The 15,119-nt window shown below is 34.9% G+C and overlaps 1 protein-coding gene and 1 pseudogene across 1 annotated transcript in view; one reads left to right on the top strand and one right to left on the bottom strand.

The window, feature by feature from the left end:
- Positions 1-12,238, top strand: part of LOC135199919 (WD repeat-containing protein 43-like) — a 41,125-nt pseudogene extending 28,887 nt beyond the window's left edge.
- Positions 1-15,119, bottom strand: part of LOC135200351 (microtubule-associated protein futsch-like) — a 427,183-nt gene that overhangs the window by 355,616 nt on the left and 56,448 nt on the right. The window lies entirely within an intron of this gene.

The raw sequence follows: 15,119 nt of genomic DNA, 5'->3' as shown, positions 1-15,119 counted from the left end.
TTCATGATATGATATATCACGAGAGGATTTTAAGTATTAGGACAGATAGGAAAGAACATGTCTGGGTCTATCTGAGGGTATTCTTCCAAGTGCCAACCAGGCAGAGTACAGACAGGCAGGTACAACACTACAAGAGAGGACATCACTACGATCGACGACACCGTCGCAGACGCACCAATGGACATGTGTGTCACATGGGGGTGTCTCCTCCATACATGAGAGGCCTAGAGGCCACATGGGAGGTCTTCAGTTTCCCTCCATACATGAGAGGCCGAGAGCCACATGGGAGGTCTTCAGATTCCCTCCATACATGAGGCCGAGAGCCACATGGGAGGTCTTCAGATTCCTCCTACATAGAGGCCGAGAGCCACTTGGGAGGTCTTCAGTTTTTCCTCTACTCAGGTGAGGCACATAGCCAGCTGAGAGGAAACAGGTTTGTATCCCTTCCGCACTCAATGAGTTTTGACCTTAGGGTAGAGGTGCAGGGAGTTTTTTCTCTCCACATATGGGAGGCCTAGAAGGCCACACATGGGAGATTAGTTTGGACGAGTGACAAATGAACTTGAGACTGACCCGCGTACTCAATTATATTGACTGACAACTGGTACAGTGGAGGGCCGGGTAGATTTGATTCCCCACCTCCAAATTAATGTTGTTAATCGGGCTTATTCAGGTGTTCAGGGGGTGTATTGCAATATGAAGTTTTTATTGTAAAACTAATATTGTAATACCTACCTGAACACCTGAATGATTCCCACCCTCCTCCCCTCATACAGAGTTTATTGAGTTATGATTGACGTGAGAGGGCAGGTGTGGACCGCCCGTGAGGCAGGGCTACCAGCGGTGGGCTGGTAACTAGGTAACGAGGGTGTTTGCCAGGAGATTGGCAACACTGATCGTTTATTTTAACCAAAGATTTGGTAAATTTTTAATAAATGATGGTTCAGGCTGGTAAGTGACCAGGGCTTATTCAGGTGTTCAGGTAGGTATTACAATATTAGTTTTACAATAAAAACTTCATTTTGGCAATAAAAAGGTTGGATTCACAGAGGTCACGTTCTTCTCTCAGCATGTGTCGGAAGGTTTTTTCTAAGAGAGTAGATATTTTATCGGAATCTATTATAAATATTGGACCTGAAAAACCTATCCACTCTGAGTCTGTCTGCTTGCAGACTGACCAGAAGTAAATATGAATGAGAGGATTTTTCAAGGGAAGGTTGATAATTCCTTCAAATATGTTAAAGACATAGAGTTGCTGCAGATCGTGCTATATGGAAAGGGGAAACTGTCCTCTTCCGATACCTCAGTGAACCACATAATGGTTTTCTTCCCTTTCAGGGGGAAGAATCACCTTGGTATTTTATGCTATCAATGAACACAGTAAAAGATATACTCTGTCTCGACAAAGAATATTAGAGATAGTAGAGAATTAAGATCTTCGGGATCTTATACAATACCTTTATACGATAAGAGTAGGAGATCTTATACTTAGAATGGGGATCCTAATTTAATTGGCCTCAGATTCGTGTTCCGACAAGATGGAACTGCTCCTCATCAAATGTTTCTCTTGGTCCTAAACGATCAAAAGGACAAGTGAAATTTTGGGCTTTAGAATCCGAAATCAAATTCTATGAAGACTCGGCAATGGGTTCTGGCCAGCATAGTATGTTTGGCAAAAGAACTAAAGCCTTTTATTCCTGGATCAACGCTTTCAGATAGAGGTTTCGTTGTCCAGGTAATGTATTGACGTTGTCATCTACGGAAGAAGACAAGGTTTAAACGTTTACTGACAGAGTCTTGGGAACGCGATGAGGGCTCAAACTACTTCCCAAAAGGTTCAGAGAGATACATTAAAGAGCTAGAAATCAGGAGTCCTACCAATTTCAGCTCAGAACCTCTTCAAACTTCCAGGCTCCTTCCCTTCCTTCGGGCAAGGATAGGGAAGCTTCTGCAACGAGAAAACTCATCAACATGTAGGAGGAGAACTCGTTAGCAACGGAAGTATTCAATAAGGATCCTCCTCGGAGGAAGACTTGTCTCTCTGACTTTTAGATTTCCTATCATCTACTGGATGTAGCTGACTAAAATCACCTCCCCTTGCCGGAAAGGCCAAAAGCTCAAAGTGAAAGAATTTCTTTCTTCACCCTTCTCCAGTCTCCTAGATAAAACGATGGTGGATCTTCAGGACTTTCGGACAATGTAGCGCCAGTCAGGCGCCAAATGCCAAAACAGGCGTGAAGACACCAGAGAAAGACAGTCAATATGAACACTGTCATTGTCTGATGAGGAGAAGGAGCGGGCCAACAACCTGGCGCAGTGCGCTAGAGGCGAAAAAATCGGGGAAAAGTGTCCAATATGGACATCGCCAGTTTTCCTCAAGACTCTTAACAAGCTCGAAGTTCCAGCAAGTGGGGAGAAGTCAGCCAAGCGCCAGGCGCTAGGCTCCAAACAGGCGCAAGGCGCCAACCAGGCGCAAAGCGCCAGCCAGGCGCAAGCCAGGCTCTAGGCTTCATCCAGATGAGATCCAGTTCAAAGAAAGTCCTAGTCTTTTTTGAAACGTTGGTGATCTCTAAAGCACTTCATAAGTGACTTGATGATACCTTCAAACAGCTGAGAATTTAAAAGTTCATGAAGTACGAGCTTTTGCAAATTCTTGTTCTTTTCCTAACAATATGTCAGGAAGACATATTAGCTTTAACATATGAGAGATGCAACGATGTGTTGACTGCTCATTACACGAAGGATGTCAAGTTAACCTACGAGAGATCCTTCTCTCTTGGTTTATACGTGTCAGCGGATACGTTGCTGGGATAAGGAGCCGACACTGATCCATTTTATATGAGTTGAATTTATTTTAACTTAGTGAATTTTATTGAGGTTTGAAAGGAGTTTGGGGGATAACTCTTGTTCAATTCTAGCGCGAACCCTCATGTTAGGAACAGGTGATCGGGATCGGTGTTGCGCTCCTTAGTTATGCCAATAGGCATAGGCATATTGTCATATAAGCGGATTAGCACCCATTGACAAATGCCAATTAGGCTCGACCGAGTAAGTGGATAAGACCCCATCGGTAGACCCACAAGAACTCTTGGCCACAGATCACTATCTTGCTAAGGCTCTTGAGACGAAGCAGACTCTTATGCAATAGCTAGGAAGTCGACCCTTCTTCTAGAAACACAGAGGAACCAAGGTCTATAAATACCTACAACATATGTTGTTTACCTATCTAGTCAGTAGTTAGCTGTCTCTTGCCCTCCACCAAAGGGTGTCAGTCAGCTATGTATATATCTGACAGGTAAGTTGAATGTATGAAAATGATATTGTTATGATATAATAAAGTTTCATACATACTTACCTGGCAGATATATACGATTGAAGACCCACCCAGCCTCCCCGCAGGAGACAGGTGGAAGAGAGAATCTGATTAGAAAACGGGAATGGTTCCTAGTCCTGCCACCCAGCGGCAGCCCGGTAGATCACCTGACCTACCTGTAGCGTGTACCGCGAAATTTGAATTTCTGTCGGGGACGATGGAGTCGATAGCTATGTATATATCTGCCAGGTAAGTATGTACGAAACTTTATTGTATCATAACAATATCATATTACATATATTGATAAAAAGTTAATAAACATTATTGTTCCAGTTGATAATAGAAAATGGCCAGATACATATAATTTCTGTCTGTTTTCTTCAGGTTTTACAGTACACACATTTTTACAAGTGAACACTTACAAAATACTTCTCATCGCTGTTTATAGCTCCTGCTGTAATTTGTTGAGTTTCCATCTGATATATTCAGTCCAGAAAACTTGTTTGTATATTTTCTAGACTGTGTTCTTGTCCATGAGCTGTTGTATACATCCTTGGGCCCTTGCTAATATTATCCTTGCCTTCTTTTAATCTGGGGCTTTTCAGCTATGCTCTTACAGTATAAAGGTGAGAACCTCATTTGACCTATTTATCAGATCCAATAGGTTTGACTCATTTAATGCTAATTTGTTGTTAATATTATCTAGGCTACTGATTGTTTTGTTTTCTGCTGTTTTTAAGTAATGAGTTTATAAGTTCCCCTTATGTTACTTAGCATTTTTTTTCCTTACTTTTGTAAATTGATTTATACTGTGAAATTACCATATGATTTTTATCCCAGCAATGTACAACAAGTAAATTTTTTTCTGTGATGTTCACTGTTCTTGAGTTTATTTTTATGAAAATTCAGATTTCTCCCAGTGTCTTCCAAGTAAAAGTTATATAAACCTCTAGACCCCTTTTCTTCTTTATTACCTCTGCTTTTATTACTGCATATTTCATTCTAATAATTTTGTAAGTTGTCACCTGTTAAAAAATCTCACTGGGTTTATTCTCTTATTAATGTTGTTGTTGTTGTTGTTGTTATTGTTATTGTTATTGTTATTATTATTATTATTATTATTCTCTTATTAATGTTGTTGTTGTTGTTGTTGTTATTGTTATTATTATTATTATTATTATTATTATTATTATTATTATTATTATTACTACTAGCTTTTATTTGAGTTTAAAAAATTTGTAATTAACAGGCTGGGAAGAAGAAGGACAGCCATAGTCTGTTAGCCATGGGGACGCTAGCAGGAACAATACTTTTATACAGTCCAGAGGAATCAGAAGTTAAAGCTACATTTGAGCATTCATCACATCAGGCTGTAATGGATGTTGCTTGGTTCAGTTTCAGACAGGCTTGTATCCCTAGGTAGAGATAATACCATCATCATATGGGATATTGAAACAGGAAAGAAAGATGTGTGAGTATTTCATGTGTTTAATCATGCTCTTGCAAACATTGATCATTGAAGTAATGTCCCTCATTCCAGTAGGGGAATGTAAACACTGGATATTGGATTTTAAGAAGAAAGTAGTTTCCAGTAATTATTTGAAAAATTCCTATTTACCCTCTCATTCCTTTAATTTGATTTTAGTTTTTTCAGTGTGACAATACTTGCTAATTTTTAATATCTACATATTAGTTGGAAGACCCAGTTACTTTAAATTGTAGTCTCAGCTAATTAACTCTCTTTACAGATTCGATAAAGTTTGTGAAGGCACTGCTATTTGTTTGTTTGGGAAGAAGATGGTAGCCATAGGCAACCGTAAAATTCAGGTAGTGGTTCGACAGGATTCCGGAAAAGTTAAAGTAAAGAATAATTTTACTGGACATTTGTCTCCAGTTACACAGCTACTAAAGATTCGCATGAAAGAGAAGACCGGTGGTCAATACTTTTTGTCATCATCTTTAGATGATCGCTTTATATATGCCTGGTAAGTGGAGTGGATATGAAGTACAATATTTATTCTGTCGTCGTAAATGCACATTTTAATGATTAGAAAATGTTCTAACCCATAAAACGTTTGCATTGGATTTATATACATTGCCTCATGTTGCTTATATATCAATTTTCATATTTTGAAGACCCCTTTCATTGCCTGTTAATATTCCAGTATCGACCAAATTGTGTGGCCCGTAGTTTTTGTTCGTCCGTTGCTGTGATACTTACCTTGTCATTACAACTCCTGTTCTATTTATAGTTGCAATAGTTATGACATAGTAATTGATTTGCTACATTGGAGGAATTTGTTTGCCACAGTTTATCATCTTACTTAAAATGGAATACATAGATGGAAAAGGGAAGTGTACACTTTATTTTTTTTATTTTTTTATTTTTATTTTCCTTTAATCTTGCATTAGGAAGAACCTGATAGGGTAATTACTTAGTCATGTTTTTTTTTCAGCATTTATTTTATTTTCTTAACTTATTCATTGCAATGAAATGACAGATGAAAGGATTGTCTTAACCTCTTCATTACCGAAAGTTTGTTTGGAGGTAGGTGGGTACCACCATTCAAGTCTACTACACCGCACCGGGTGCATAAAGGTGGTATGCGTAGTACCACCAAAACTCCTCTTTTCAGATAGGGACTTCCAATCATTCTGTAATTTCGGTTTGAAGAGTTTGGAGCAAAATAAACAGTATGACACGATGCCAGACGTATGATGAACCCAAAAAAAATATTATTATTGCTTATAGTAGTGTGTAGGTGACAGATGAACTGCGTCTCAACAAAAAATCACAAAACCAGACAAGCGTAAACATGTAATAACTTCTACCCAAGTAAAAAACCAGTTGTATCATCATTTACTGTATTTATTTATTTATTCACATTACATTTTACAAATAAAAGATATGAACAACCAGATAAATGAAGGTAGAAATAAAGCCTTATAGTACCTTTATATATATAAAAAAACCAAACCAGAGAAAAAGCGATTTTTTCTGAGGACAAGAAACTTGAAAAATTAGTTTAGATACCCCTGATGCCCCTAAAGTTGTTTTCTGTGATGAAACTAATCTTAGAAAACGTTTTTTAGAAAATGACATTGACCATTTTTGAAAGATATACTATAAATTTGCGATTTCCATATTATTGGCGGGGCTTTCGCTTTAGTTTTTGCTCTTTTTTTTTGTTATTACGTGCTTATTTACGGTTCTATTTTGATAATACTTTATGTGCATGTTCCAGGTGCGATATACCAACATTCTGTAAGACCGAATTTCTATTCAAGACCGTAGTTTCTCACCGACACCAGTGTCCCTTGTACAAGGGACACTGAGTTCACATTTTTTTTCATAAAATCACTTATTTTCCCTGTAGGATGATAAACTAACAGAGAATATGCGTTATTATAGTGCTAATAATACCTGATAATTTCATTAGCCTGTCTTGATTAGTGTATTTTTGGCAAATATTTTTACGATCGGCACCCCTCCAAACTTGAGTCACTACCGAGAGATTCAGTTCGGCAGCAAACGGCAATGTTACATTCTGCTCACCCACCCGGTAAAGAAGGGTTAATTGTAGTTATTGATGTCAGTTATGTCAAGTTTTCACAGACTTTTTATGGTAAAAAATTTCATGTCAAATTATAGATTAAATCTGCTGACATTTATATTGCTGATTGAGTCATCATTTTCTTTTTTAGGTCAACTAGTAGTTCGAGTGACAGTCCTCTCTGTAGTTTTATGGTAAATGACACTGTAACGAATATGGCCGTGGGTGAGCTAAGCAATAATACTGTAGCACTCTCAGCTACTACTCAAAAAGGTGCTTTAGTATTATTTACACATCATTTGAATGGGTAAGTTTTTCACTGGCCACTAAATACTAGTTCTTTGAATTGAGGACTTTGAAGTAGTTTGTTCTCACAAACTTCTTGTTACTGTAATTGTATCAGGTTACGTATATTAAAAGCTGAATAAAGCCTGAGTGTACATCAGAGTAACTATAATATACTTGTCTGTGATATTGCCTATTCCTTAGTAGAGATAACCGGTAAGGCTTTATGTGGACTTTGTTTCCTTTTCATAATTACATTTTTAACCATATCATGATCATGATGAAACCAACATAAACTTTGAAAATGGTTGTCATTGCACATGAAAACATAAAGGGAGGGTAAAAATGGACAGTTTGCCTTCTCATGTGTAGAATTTAATTGATATGTGCAATTGAGGTAAAAGACTTGAGTCACATTATGTTGGTAACTTTGCTTTTATCTATATATAGGAAATAGAACAGCCTTTAAGAGAAGCATACATATGTTCCTTAATTGTATCTTTGTAGAAAACCTTATTGTCAGTATGGCTATCATCATCAATATGAATAATTATCTGTTACAAATGTAAAGAAAAAAATTGATGTATAATAGACACCCAACAATTAATAAACTAGGAAAATACCTAACCATTAATTATGGAGATTGACACATGAAAAGCATATGGGGAACTTGACTCAGTAATAGCTTTATGTGGGAAGCAATTGTTTGTTGAAAATATTATATGGAATTCTTATTAAGAAATATGAAAATATACAAGTTTTAAAATATGTCATCAAAATAGAGAACTTAGGTTGTGCATACAACACTATTTCATTGCAAAATTACTTTTAAGTATAAATATGCTGTACTATGGGGAAAAAAAATGCTGCAGGGCCCCAAAATGAGCTCGTCATTGATCAGATATTTTATAACTGCTGAACACGAGAAGGTATGAAATGTGATCCAAACAACCCTGCAACAGCTAGATAGTGTACCTTCTATCTGTTTATAGAGTTGAATATACTGCAAGCTATTAGAAATAACTGTCCAAGAAGCAAAGATAGAGCTGAAAGTAAGAAGTTTACCTGACTTGAGAAATGGCAAAGGTACCTATTATAAACTGTAAATCAGCAAAAATACAGTACAGTTCAGTAGTATAAAAATTACAAGAAAATGAACAATTACATAAGATACCCCAAGGTAACAAGGTGATCATGCAGGAGTCAAGAGATAAAATTGTAATTCGAATATGAAGTGTTTAGTAACGACTGTGTATACTGGAACTTGGATCATTTTCGAAGAGAGCCATCCAGTTTTGAACAATAATTGTGTTCCTTATTCGTAGAATGTTTAGAAGGTATCAAAACTAACAGCTACACTTTAAACAATATAAAAAAAAATACATGAGCACTTACACTGGACAAATGACAAAGCAAGCTTTTACAGTACAACACAACACACAAGCAAAGAATACTAAGAACATTAATGAAATTAACGTGTGAAAGTAATTATGGAAACACGATGACGATATTTGATTTGCTTCAGTAAGAGAGAAAGGTATGAAAAGGATACGCAAATAAAAATATTGGATGAATGAGAGAAAAGAAAATTAATGGCTAGTAAATAACTAAAAGTGGATAACAGTAACTATGAATGAAGAATGAATTCCAGGTAACTAGACACTTGGGAACAAGCAAAATTACTGATCAACAATAGTGTTGCATAGTAAAATAAAAACAAAATTGTATGTTTGGTATCTATATGTATAAGGTTGTAACGTGTTGAGTTAAATTGGTATAAATTTTTACAATTGAAGGATTCATACTTTTACATAAACTAATAATGCTTGATATTGTATTTATACAGATTGCTAAAATATTCACAATTAGAGTATATATATCTAAGGCCACTGAGGGATTTTTGCCTCAACATCTTTCACCTGAACAAGGCACTCTTCTTCCCTCCTTTGCGCAACTTGAACAGCATTAGTCTTTTTGGTCTTTGTCTCTAGTTTCTGAGTTCACATTTCTCAGTAACTTTATAAACTGATGCCTTTGCTCTGCTTATCATATTGAGTTATGAAATTAATTTTGATGGTCATATAGATTAATATTGTATCATCATTACTGTTTGATGCTTCTTGTATAATCTATTTTTACTTACAGAAATAAAGGTGGGAAGGCTGTCAAGAGCACAGGTAGTTTGCAGATTTGTAGCATGTCAGATAATAAGAAAAGTGTAATTCCCATAGTTGCTTCACATTTCTGCAATGATTCAGAATCAAGTATCATCATAGTATATAATAGATCATCTATCTTCACATTTGAGCGTGTGGTAAGGAATTTCTTGTATTTTCATTTTTTGGAAATTAAACAAGTATTTTGGGAAGGATTTCTATATGTGGTGGTATTGGGTGAGCAATATTGTTTACAGTAATATGGTTGTTTACTATGTTTTCTCTCTATATTATAAGGAAAATAAGGCCTAGTTATGAAAAAAAAAATTTTTCTTGATATATTTTATGATAGCTAAGAGGTTGATTTTCCATACAGTAAAAAAAATGATGTCTCATTTTGTTACAGTCTTTAGAAAAGATAGTTGGAGAACAAGAGTTCATTCGCGCCGAACCTTCGTCAGGAAAAGGACTCAGTTTGTTAAAAACTTTAACCCCAACGGTTCCAGATGATGCAACTCTTATTGGACCTTTACAAAGTGCTCCTGTACAGGTGAGAGTTTTAGAAGTTAGCTTACAACTTGTGTCTACCATCCTCAAGTTTAAAATTTAAAAAATAGCTATTGCAAGAGCTCTGTTTCAGAAAATTTCTTAAATATTTTTAGAATTTTCAAGAATTTGGAAGCCATTTTTATTTCTTGGGAAATTTGTCATAAGCATAGTATTGTGAAAAAACTGTATATAATGGGTGTGATGAGTTTTGAAAATGAAGCTTTGTTGTAAAATAAAAAAGGAAAAAAATTATAATATATATAGTTATGCTTAGACAACATTTTGGCTTTTCAAAAGCAAGTCTCATAGCTTGTCATTATTGTTCTTCATATTTTAGATGTAAAAGGAAGAAATGAAAATCTTTTTTGGGGGAAATTTACCCTTAGTTTCAGCAAAAATTTTCCTGTTTGCATTAGATTAGTAATGACATGTATTTTAGAATTAATAAAGTAAAATTGATAATTCCACATTTGTGTCTTGTTGCTGTTATTTAGCCTGTGTCAAAATCCACCCTTTCAGTATTTGAAATCATATTTCAAGTGAACTCGAGCTCAACACAGATTTTATTGAACAAAAAGGCAAAAACTATATCCTTGGTTTCCTTTATAACCGAATGTGAAATTTTGTAATTTTGTTAGGGTCTACTTTTGGGGGGAGTAGATTGACACTCCAGTAGATTAAGTGGTGTTAAAGATTTGCATTTATGGATTAAATTAAATTTCTTATTGAGAATTTCCTTAATCATTGTCTTTATTCTTTGTACAGAAAGGGAAAGCAAAGAGAAAAAGAGGCGATGAAGACAATGTAGCATCCTTGCCCATGAAGAAAGATTAAATGTTCTTGCCCTTGATACTTCTTGCACACAAGGGTACATCATTTTCTGGGACAGATGATTTTGCTCAACTATTATTACAGGTAAGCCTTGCCGGGGTGATAGAGATATTTACAGGGAGTGATTTTAAGTATGAGATATTTACAAGGAGTAATTTTAAGTATATTTATGATCAACTGTGAAATGAGTATGTATTGATAACCAGTGAGGTAAAATTACAACTTGTTTTCATAAAGTATTACAATTTAAAAAGGAGATTTGGCATGCACTGCCATCTGAATATTTGTTAAGCTTCATCAGTCCTGCATATAATGTATATAGGTACAGTATATACTTTGTATAGGTGTTCATTCAATATTTAGATATGTGGTCAAGAACTGGGAAATTCCACCATTCTTGTCTTTCCTGTGCTTTCACTACACAAATATTCTTTCATTTACCACTTCCCATCCCATGGTTCTCATCCAAGTAGGTATGGGTCTTAATAACTTCTGTGCTAGTAATGAGTAAACATTTCAGTCAAATTGTGCACTTGTGGAGAGATTATTACACATGCATTATAGCAGAACTGTTATTGGTATGGCATACAGAAATTTATTATATCCTTTCAAAGTTTTAAAACGTTGTAAGGTACTTGATCTTATGTATCTTCATATCAATGGTTGAAACCTTATGTAAATAGGTATGCATTTTTATTTACTGATAAATATCCAAACGTTGCAAATTACATGTTATTGACTAATGAACTGAGAACATTAACATGTCAGTTCAATTATTTTTGCTATTCTTGGATACAGGAGACAAGCTAACGCCCAAGACAACAAGCAGATATTATCATGGAAGTGAATAGGTCAAGGCAGACTAGATTATTTGTTTAACTGTAAGTTGTGTAAATGGTAAAAGAATATTTTGGGGTTATCAGTTGTCAAATTAATGGATGTTTACTGTGGAAGTGGTCATGAAAGTGCTTTTGCCTGAAAATCTTTGTTGCCACTAGTTTATGCTGCTAAACTCCCATAGAAATTTTTGTCCAATTACAGTAATATAGTTCTTTCATACTGTAGTAAGGCCTTTCAAGGGAGTGTGAAAAGGGAAAAAAAAGGGTCATAAGTGATTACTGTTTTACGTATTTTATCCTCGTCCAACCAAAACGTAAGAGACTTGTTTTGATGATATCTTTACCTGGATACACTTCGGTAAAGCTATTAAATATGAAAATGGGTATTATTACCTGTTGAAAAAATAAAACTATTTGTACACTGTATTAAATCTTTTTCAACAAGAAAAATTTACATATTTGACCAGATAATGAAAATTAATGAAATTGCATAATAAGTGGACATTCTTCAATTGCTAAATCATGGTGCTTGATTGGCTGTTTAATTATAAAATACTTTTTTTTTATTTCCAGGGATTGCACAGTAAAGACCAGAATATTCTCAGAAATGTTTTTGACCGTGGTGATCTGAAATCCATCAACAAGACAGTTCGAAGGCTTCCTGTCCAAGCAGTTGTTCCTCTCTTGGAACAGCTAGCAGTTGCCATAATGGGAAAAGGTCATAAGTAAGTATACAGTAATACCTTGAGATACGAGTTTAATTCGTTCTGTAACTGAGCTCGTAAGTCAATCTACTTGTATGTCAAACAAATTTCTCCCATTTAAAATAACTGAAATATATTTAATCCATTCCAGCCTTGTGAAACATCCCCAAACCATCCTAAATTATGAAAAAGTCATATTTTTAATTAAGAAACACACATGTACAGGTATTCTCCTAATTAGGATGGGGTTAGGTTCCTAAAAACCTGTTGGTTGTTGGAATATGCCTAGCCTACACTAGGGTAATAAGTACCATCTTTACATAGTATACTTTATTACATGTACGGATAATAATATTATTAATTTCAGCTAATTCTCTAGGTTCAATGCATATTGGCTTTAATGGTAATTCAGTACAAATAGAAATTGAATAACATTAACCAGAGTTAGCCTAGTGTATAGTACTGTTATAGTACTATGGTATATCATATACATACGAATACAGTAGCCTAGCCTACAGTATACTCTATACATATATGGTATAGCAATTTATTAATATAAGCCAATTCTAAATGGAAACAAAACGAGAATCGGACACGGTCTGACATCGGTATAATTGAGCGATGTAAGGCTGCTGATGGCTATGTATAGTTATAAAATAAAAACAAGTATGTATCTTTTTTCATGAATATTTTGAAAAGCTATACATTACTTCACTGTATCCAATAATATTGTATGTATTATCGTATTGTATTATAAAATACTAACATATAGTGGTCAATGATTATGGTTTGGAAATCAGCTGATGTTGAATACTAGTTTATTTTGGCAGATTTAACTCAATTCTGAGCTAATTTTCTTCCTTCTAGTTAGCATAAATGAATATCTAGATACTTTACTTATACGAGACAAGGTCATTTTTTGTTATATGTGCGTTTAAGTCAAAATATGACTTAAATAAGTCTTAGTTCCCAAGTTATTTTTTTCGTCAACAGATTTGGGGGCATATGTATTGTGTAAAAAATTGTGTGATTCTGTTCGCTATTTTCACTTGATTTCATCGTAATATGTGCTTTACATTATGTTATCAGTGTGAAAACAGTAAAATTTGTTCTTTCAAGCCAGTAGTTTTGATGAAAATTATTTTCTCAATTTTATCTACGGTTGTGTTTGATGGCATAAGTTTTGTTGCCGATACACGATAATAGTCATTAGCAGCTAGAACAGTTTTCTCAGCTTCAGCTACAGTTTGAATTAAATTTAGCAGTATATTTCCTTTGCTGATTTTTTATCTATAGCAAATTAAGTTATTACACAAAGTATATCAGTCCTATCCTACATAATGTCATTTATAACATAACTACGGCAATTGTTTACTATCCTACAATGGTTGAAATACAAGCCAAATGGATGCTGTGTTATCCAATTCGGGTTTGCACTTAGCAAAAAAGTTGTTTCTTGTTGGTTGTTCATGGCTTTACACATTTACGCAACGAGCACATATAACGTTAACACAGTACTTTCATCAATGTCTTTTGCTGTTTTTGAACTTATTTTAACTAGAAGATGGGTTTGCCTTTGCCTACCTTTTAAAATATCAAGTTAATATGACAAACAAGTGTCATTAAAAGGTGCTGGTTGTGCTGATGCTGGACCTGTGCGCCAACCAGCGCAGCCTCTCGAAGCACAACTCGGTCATTTGTATCTTGGAATACCACTTTTATCTCAGACAAAGATATGGACCAAGTTGCAGCTCATATCTCAAAAAATTTATTATGTTGGCCTTATTGTATCTCAAGGTATTACTGTATTTAGTGTTTACATGGGAGTTTTGATTTATTTTGTAAAGTTTTTTCCTCAAAAGGTTTTTTTTTTTTTTTTTTTTTTTTTTTTTTTTTTTTTTTTTTTTTTTTTAAATAGGTCTTGGCTTAAGATGTATAGACTGCCTAGTGTAAGGGGTGAATATTAGAGCAAGAAAAAAGTTTTAAGTTGGTCAGCTCATTGAAGAATACTGTAAGAATCAGATGAAAAATAAAAACAAGCTGTACAACTAGGTTGACTGAATTCTGCAAAGAATCAGTAGCATACAGAAGGAATTTAGGCATTACAGTTACAGACTTTAAATCCCATATGATGATGTGATAAAAAGAAAGGTTAGTATTTCTCTAGCTGTCATTTCTGTCAAAAGCTTCCTCTGGGTTTAATGTATGCCAAAGACACACTAGTATCATCTACAGCACCCTTGCTAGGCTCTATCCATTCCCCCTATGAGAAGCAGAAATTCTCCATTATCTCCTACCACATTTGCATCTTAACCTAGCTTTTCTGTCAGGCTGATATTTACTTGCAAAGCCCCATTTTAGATCCTTCACCAACTAAAGGTACGTAAATTTTAGATCCTTCAACTAGAGGTAGTACATAAATTTGATTGTAAACCTATGATTAGCAACTGTACTTCCAACGACCTTTCCTCACTATTACAGTCATCAAAATATTTTCTTTCATTTTCTGCCTTCATCACATACTTACAAACATTGATTATTTGAACTCTCACTCCATTTCCAACTGCCAATTCCATTAAATAATACTTTTCCATCGGAAATTTACTTATCATTCACTCCAAACCTACCACCTCTTTTTTCCTAATTGCTGACCTCAGAATTTAAATCGCCACGCACAACCATAATTTTTACTTCAAGTGTAGGTACAAACACATCACATCATCTTGTTACACAGTTCTGGGAATTGGAATTACACACTGATACACATTTACAACATCCCTAAGTCTTATTGACAAAAAAGGAACTTTTATCAGTAGTATTCTTGTTGAACTTGGAACCTTTTTTAAATTGTATAGTATGTAGAATTTAATACACAATGTTTTATTTGG

Source organism: Macrobrachium nipponense, chromosome 26, assembly GCF_015104395.2.
Source record: "Macrobrachium nipponense isolate FS-2020 chromosome 26, ASM1510439v2, whole genome shotgun sequence".
NCBI classification, from domain to species: Eukaryota; Metazoa; Arthropoda; class Malacostraca; order Decapoda; family Palaemonidae; genus Macrobrachium; species Macrobrachium nipponense.
This window is presented reverse-complemented; position numbering and strand designations above follow the sequence as displayed.